This window comes from Diadema antillarum, unplaced genomic scaffold, assembly GCF_040938485.1.
Source record: "Diadema antillarum isolate AM-2024a unplaced genomic scaffold, OU_Dant_1.0 seq00000041_RagTag, whole genome shotgun sequence".
In the NCBI taxonomy this organism is placed as follows: domain Eukaryota; kingdom Metazoa; phylum Echinodermata; class Echinoidea; order Diadematoida; family Diadematidae; genus Diadema; species Diadema antillarum.
The window spans coordinates 114,101-122,500 of record NW_027271153.1 but is presented as its reverse complement, the minus strand read 5'-3'; positions in this window follow the sequence as shown (position 1 = coordinate 122,500).

Here is an 8,400-nt window from a genome sequence, read left to right as displayed (position 1 = left end):
CCATCATTTGATATGATTTGCCATCTGGTTAGACAGCAATGTTCTGCCATGGAAGAACATTCTCCCTCTCCCCCCCCCCCCCCTCTTCCCCTTCCCCCCCCCCCCCCCTTCCCCCAACTCAAGAATGTTCTGCCCATGGGAGAACACTGCAAATGGTATTGTGTCACGTGATCATGTTCAGCCAATCACTGACTGGTATTTGACTAACCCAAATTATATAATAGATTGATGTATTTGCTTCCTGCATTTGCTAAGCCTTACTAGGAGATCCTGTTCTGCATCGTGGAGATGCAGAGCATGCACACTGGGAGATCGTCATGTAATGATAATGTGAAATACAGTTACTAGAAAAGCAACCAATACATGTAGATATGAATGCAACATGTATTCAAGGGGATTTTTTTATGAACATACTGTAGCAAAGAAATTATCAATTTGCGTTTGTGAGAATATCCACATCAGTGCTGGTTGTAGCTTAAAAACAAAGTGGTTGACAAAGTTGAATTTAGTTCATTTGATTTCATGTATTTATTTCTGTGAGCACAGATTAAAGTCCCCTCTCACTTGTATACATTTTTTTTTTTTATACTTCCTTCACAAGTTAGTCATTGTAGCAAAACTTTCACCCCACTTAGAGGGCCAAGTTGCAGGAATTTTTACAGTGTAGCCACGCTTTTTTTAACCCGTTGAGGACTAGCTGATTTTGCTGCAACGCATATTTCCCATAGACACTTGCTTGATTACATTCAAGACTCGTTCTCAATGGGTTGATATAAACAGACTCATTTTCAATATTTTAGGAGAGGGCAGACTGCCTCATAGGTTTTTTAAGTATGCTGCCATCCATTGGTAGTTGAAGTTGAGTTTTAGGTTTGTTTAATACCAAGTTGGAATGCTAGTGTCAGTATCTGCCTGTATGATTCTACCAGCAGTGACTGTGGTCAAGAAATTCCAAACTTTAAATGCACGCATTTTGATGGTATCAATAAAAAGTGACCTGAACTGGATCTAGCCCCATTCCATTAATGGGGAGGTACTTGATGTGAATGGATTTACAATGACAGCACGATCTTAATTGTGCAAAGAATGGTTTGGTTTAGTAGTCATGCTGAATGGGAATCCTTCAAAATATACATGTATCTGAAATGAATAAAGATGTATACTCAGAACACTGGTATCTTTACCAGCAAGTTCTGTGAGATGATAACTTGTGAATCAAAAAACTTCAATGCATTTGTACATGTGGAAATAATGTAGTGAGCGATAAAACACTTTTATCTGGGCCAAAAGTAAATTGCCATATGTAGTTTATAACAGCGATAAAGCCTTATCCATACAATATCTTAGTACTGTAAATTTGGAAACTTATGCACAGTATTTTTTTTTTTGCCTCCCGATTGCAATGAACTTCTCTTGTTAACAGTATTGTAGATGAGAGTATGTAACTATCTTATATATATATATATATATATATTATTAAATGCTTTTATTTTCAGGATGGTTTAATAGAGCATAAAATTGTTGGCATCATAGATGCAGACATTTTATAATTTCTAGAATGCACATAATACCAACATTAGATACGTAAGGATTTAGCAGTATTGCTAAACCTGAAATTTGACACCACGGTACACCAACAATTTAGCTGATTTATACAGAGGAGTAATTCAGTATCTTCCCAAGTGGAAAAGAATGTGCAGAAGTAATGGGGCTTCCACCAGAAATTCAGTACATAAAGCACTTCAAGTACAAGCAAAAGTTGCAGCCCCATTTGTAAAACATTTAAAGCCATGCGAGTGGACCATTATCTTTCAAAGGCAAATGATAATACTTATAATGATTATGATACCAGTGAGAATGATGATAGTAATAGTGACAATGAGAGAAATATGAATTTTATTGCTTGATCGATATTTTTGTACAGCATTAAAGATTCAATAATTGGGTCACTTAACCAGAATGAGAGCAATTTTAAGGTTTCATAAGAATTGTATAAAATTGATTTTTTTTTTCTCATAGCAAAACTTGTTGGTAGTCATTGCTGGAAGTCATCACATGATTCTCATACCTGATTGCATTCTTGAGATGACATGTGATAGAAATGGTGAGCTTTGGGTAAAGGAAGAATGCATTTCTCACTGAACTTCATTGACTGTGGTTTCTGGGTCGTATGTGTATCAAATTTCAAAGATCATTGAATAGTTTGATAAGGCAAGTACAGGCTTTATTTGAGATTGTTATCATGGTGGGATATGTTGTGTACAAAAACTTCAGCCCATATTTCTCTAGCAGCGGTAAGCATTTCATGATAACGTTGTTGATGATTTTTGGAATGCTAGGGTTTGCATGTGAAAAGGGGGCCAAGTAGTAATTGGTGTTGCAGCATTTGAATTCCTTAATCATCTTAATTTAATTGGCCAGCTGACGGTAAGTTCTGCTGAAAAATGCTTTTGCTGGTTGAAGAGTTCACAAATGGCATTAACCCATTGAGGACGAGTCCCGAGTATACTCGGGCAAGGGTCTATGGGAAATGTGTGTTTTAGCAAAATCAGCCCGTCCTCAACGGGTTAACTATATGTATCGATTAAAAGTTTTATCTTTTGTAAAGGGAAGTTATGTAATGGCAAGAGTTTGTAGTTCATTTGGCAGTTATTCATAACAATAGTTATTTCATTCAAGTTTCTTATTAAGAGAGTACTGCACAATTAACATGTGAAGTTCATCTTGACAGGTAAATGACTAACTTTCAAAGAGTGGTAAACTTCTTCATTCCTATGTGGTTTTACACAATTATGTAAAAGCATTTCCATTTCAACTCCAGTTATCTTCACTAGATTCTGTGCATGATCATGACAGCTTGCAGAATTAGTAAAAAAGAAAACAATATATACGTATGTATACATAGATGTATATATGTTTTTTGTGCCAGGAAGTTAGAATAACTTGCATCAGAAAGAATTTGATAATACAGGATGGGATTATATATCAACATAGATTCAATAGTGTTGCTTAAGAGTTTGCTACTATTATATAGTCAAATGGTTAACTCTTGTATCATGATAATATTCTAAAGAATCTAGAGCCTTTATATTCACTTTTTTGCAGCCTTTTTCTTTTCACAATGACAGTTATAACTCTCTGCTCTGTGAAAGTGTAGATATCCTTTTTTTCCTTCATTTGTGGCAGAATTTGACTGTCCGGCATGAAGTGTACAATTTTCAGGAAAGCAGACCTTCAGTTGTGAGGTGTTTATATGTTATATCTTCACATTCCTTGGGCATGATTACAAAGTTTTTTGTTAATTGAATCTGGGAATTACACAAATACTTCAGTGCAAAAATGTTGGGCATTTTCTTACATGGAAAGTGTCTGGCATAATCAATGAAAACATGCTGAGTACCTCAAGCCAGTGTGTCAGTAACACTGCAGTATGCACAGAATTCTTTTACATATTTCTATTTTTTTTTAATTCAAAGCATGAAAGCTTGCCATGCAAAGCACAATTATTGTAATAATGATGAGATATTAGTAGTTAGAGAAATGTGAGTCCCCAAACCATCCCTCCGTGAGGAGAAAAGAATGATGCGTGTTGGAAATGAGTTGTCAATCATGCACTCCCTTATGACTGCAGATGTGTTGCTAGCACTCAAACACATGTCGTCGTGCTAGGATCCTGGGTGCAACAAGGCAAGGTTTCTATTTAGCGTTCCTCTTCTCTCCCCTCCGTCATCAAATTACTGCCAGTCAGACGGAGTAGATTGTTGCGATGACGTGACGTCACGGTTGCTATCTGTGATAGCGAACTTGGTGGTGGACTTCATCAGATGTGAGGCGCAGTAATCTTATTCTTCCTTGCTCATTGGTTAGCAGCCTATCACAGCTCAAAGAGTGGTCACTAAGTCCCACATGTATGTGTGTGTGTGTGTGTGTTGCCTGTATTTCCCTTGCATATCGGTAGTGCTCTCCCTTGCTCTGTCCTGCTCTGTTTCTCCGTACCTTACTTGTGTAAGAGACGCAGTCCTCGATGTGTTTCGCAAACAATACGTACAACAAACTTTCGTCTCCTCTTTGTGAGGGAGACGTGCAGATCTCAGGTATTCCGCGGACAACTATCAAAACTCATCGTTGCTGATATATCTAGTGGTTTTTCCTGTGATGTACTGCATGTAGACAACAAAGAAACCGGTTAATAGGAGGCGCTGAGAAAGATATTTACAGACAGATGGAACATACAGAGATATGATATTCTACCAAAATTGTTAATGGTATACAAACCACGTTTCTCAGTATTGCACGTGAGTGTGGATGTGTGTGTGCTATTTTTTTTTATACGGCCAAGAAAATATGATGCACACAGATTGCTGTTAACATTGGTGGGGGGGGGGGGGGCGCAGAGGCAGATCAGCCTCGATTATTTGCGCAGCTATCAAGTGAATGATTAACATACGAATACGGGCAAGGGTGGGTGATTGCGTTATTGCCGCCGCACGGGAATGTAAACATCTCGGTGGCTGGGACGTTTGCGCGGAGTGCGACTGTCCGTGGTAAATGTCTTCACTCTGATAGTTCTTCCCCCCACCCCTCGCTTCTCTCTTGCAATCCCTGCTTTGGTCCTGCTTTTGTTTTTGTTTTTGTTTTTTGTTTTTCTGTTTCACTCTTCCAATATCGGTTTTTTTCTCCTCACATTTCCCAATAAGGCAACTCTCTCTTTCTCGATCTTTCTCTTCTGCTCGCTATTTCTCTGTTTCTCTCGTCTTCTATTTCTTTCCCTTTCATTTTCTCCTTCCTCTCTTCTCTCTTTTCTCCTTTCTCCTTTCCGCTCTCTCCTCTCCTCGCGCTGGGGAAAAATGCGAAAGGCATCATAGGCACACGTTACCTCATAAAGCACAGCCCGGGGCTAATTTGGAGTGATCTTAGGGCTGTTTTTGCGATCTTTTTCCGTTACTTGATTGATGGGCTTTGGGGGAAAGCATGAAGTAAGGAGGTTTTTTTTTTTTTTGGAGGGGGGGGGGGGGGGACTACGTAGCAATTGAGGGAAGAAAAGGGAAAGGATAAAAAGCTCCAGCATTGACTGCAGGAATGGAAGATAATTGAAGACATGAACACTCTCATTCCCGTTATCCTGATTCATGGAAGAAAACAATTTATAAGGAGGTCATGGCTTTTTTAAAATGTTTATCAAGGAATTTTAATTACAATGGAAAGGAAGATCATAGATTATCTCTGCGCAAATATTAGAATCCCTGTGTGTTTTGGTAAATGTCACAAAACAGCCAATAGGAAAATGATATTTGGGCATTTGCTTCATTCGTGGGAACATTATCAGAGATGGAAGTGTACTAGGCTGTCACATATGTGTTCATTTAGAGAAAAATGTGCATGTTCTATGTATATGAGAAACATTACTGTTTTTGGAATAGAGCTTTATCAATGATATTAAAAACTTTCATCGGCTGGGGATGACGATAAATTTAAATGATTGAGCTTCAACCAACCTTTAATTGTAGAGGGCAAGCTTTCGTCCTACTCCTGAGGACTTTCTCAAGCCTTATGCAGTGAAGTGTTGTCTTGCTGCTGTTGCTTGCCCTCTACAATTAAAGGTTGGTTGAAGCTCAAACATTTAAATTTAGCTTTATCAATTATTGCGACGTGAAAGGAGCTTTATCAATTATTGCGACGTGAAAGGAGCTTTATCAATTATTGCGACGTGAAAGGTAGTGATTCCATGTTTTGTTGTATCTGTATTGTCATTGATTATTGTGAAACTGTTGTCTGGTGTATAAATGCAGAAGATCATTTTTGCAGTTTTTGTTGTTTTCATTGGGGCACTTTGTTAATGGAGACATTTGTAAACATTTGCTTGATTGCAGATGTTTGATGTAAAGAATTTGTCTCCATCATGAGATTCCAGGCTTTTAAGCATTTTCCCCTCCCTAGCCCCAATCTTTGTATTTGGTTCATATGCAATTGCTGCTTAAGGTTCTCTTATAATAGTAATAGTAGTAATAGTGATTATAATAACATTGATAAAAAGATAATGATAATGATAATGATAATATTAATGTTAATGTTAATGTCGATATTAATGATAATGATAATAACAACAACAACAATAATAGTAAATATGACTAATAATGCACCAAATTCACTCTGTAGAGTGCCTAAAGTGTAACGCATTATTATCAACCTGGTCACTGGATTGTTATTGTATTTTTTTTTTTAGAAAAGAGAGAAAAAAAGTATGGCCCTATACAACAAATAATTTGCCCCCAGGACTGGATAGGCCTATGATTAATAATCCTAATGATGATAAAAACCAGTCTTTATAGAGCACCTTACATAGCAATTACAACAGTGACTAACATAGACAAAAAAAAAAAAAGAGAAAAACTGAATTGACTGTTGTGGTAGACAATTAATGCCCTTTATTTTCATGATTATGTAAAGACAAGGATTTCCTTCAGGATGAGCTCGTTGAAAGTTTTTGAATAGCTTGCTACTAGTCACCCATGTGATAGTGAAGACTTTCAGTAGACTTGTCAAAATGCACATAGCCATGTACCTACCATTCATTCTCCCCCTCAACCACAGAGTCAACGATCAGCTTTCTTGACATGCAAATCAGTTATGTGTCTCTATAAACCCTCACCTGAAGAACGTTGGTTGTGGGAAGTGGAGGGGGAAGGGGAGAATTCTGATCATCTTCTTCATGATCATCATCCCTTTGTGATATTCATACGGCTTTGTGGTGTGCTGGTGCCCATCTACAGAAGATGTGAAGTTACTTCTGTAGTGTATGCCACACAGTATACATGCTCTTTAGTGTACTTAGTGAATGAGCTGAACCGCAAGCAAACCCACTTCTGGTCATTTCGCTCGTGATGGTTTCACGCGTGATGTGGCTTGTGACGTCAGCTCAAGCTCGAATCATCAACAATGTCTATTTCTGCAGATACAAGCTTACTTGTTCTCTTTTTCATATCTTTATTTGCCTTTGTGTTCTTTTCTTTTTTTCCTGTTGTGTTTTCCGTCTTACCCCATTCTCAGCCTTCAAGCTTCATTTCATCATTGCTTAGTTAAGGATTTATTTTGAGGATTCAACTGATTTTATCTGCCGTCAGGAGGGAGTAGAAATTAATTCAGGCAAAAAAAAAAAAAATGATAATAAAAAGCCACACAGCCCGCAGAAACCGATTTATGTATTATCCCATTGTCAAACGTAGAGGCAGATGGAACACTATTCCCTTGAATGAATTTTGAGCAGGATTCGATTTGGATATTGCTCAGATTAAAGACACAGTCAGAGTTTAGGGTATTCAGGTGAGTCTATTTTTTTAGTGATTTGCTATTAAGTGCACAGTGGCATAAATGGTTATCTTAATGCTAAAGATACAAATATACATGTCACACACATGAATATATATAAATATGTATTTCTCAATAATATCATTTTTGTATTTATATACATGATTTTGTGCTTATGACTTTTCAGGAAGTCAAAAAGATTATCAGTGGCATTTCAGGGTTATAAATATATTTCACATTTATCAAACAAAAATGGCACATAGCTGAAATCGGTAGCATCAGGCCAAATGGTCAGCATTGTATTCATCATTTTCTCTCTGCCATGTGACCATTTGATTTGTTATGTGTATATTATGTTGAACTTCTTTATATTTATAGCACATCATTCTTATTTTTTTATTTTATTTTTTTTTTTTTTTTTTCAGGGGGGGGGACACTTTCTTACAAGCCTCTGGCTTTCCCAGTCTTTATCTCCAGTCAGTGCTGTCTGCATTTCCCTTATAACTGCCTTTGCCAGACCAAGATTGAATTTGAATTTGAACTCAAGTGTGGCGAAGAAAGATCTGATAATGCATGAAACAGCAAATTCAGTCAAAAGGAAGACATTTCTTCTTAAATGTAAGACTAGAAATGTATGATGTATGATTGAATGTATGATTAGAAAGCTTCTTTGACATAGAATTGAGTGTGGGGAAAATGTGCAAGTGCTATGAGTTTGTATTCATCCCATCTCTACCGCCAGTCTGGATTTGTTGTTGTTCTCGTTGTTGTTGTTGTTGTTGTTGTTGTTGTTGTTGTTAGTGTTGTCATTATTTGTTATACTACTTGTCACTTTTTCTTACACATGGTGCTACTGGAGACTGAGAAAGACAGCAGTAAGTCTGTGGGTTGTTTGGCTATAGTGTATATATATTGATATGCAGTTGCGGATCCAGAGGGGGGCGCAACCGGCACATGCCCCCCTTTATTTTTTGTTCAAAACAAAAGAAATAAGAATAAAAAATGAAACGAAACCCGGAAGTGGCACCGTAAATATTAGTTGCGCCCCCCCCCCCCCTCCCCTTTACAGAATTCCTGGATCCGCCCCTGGATATG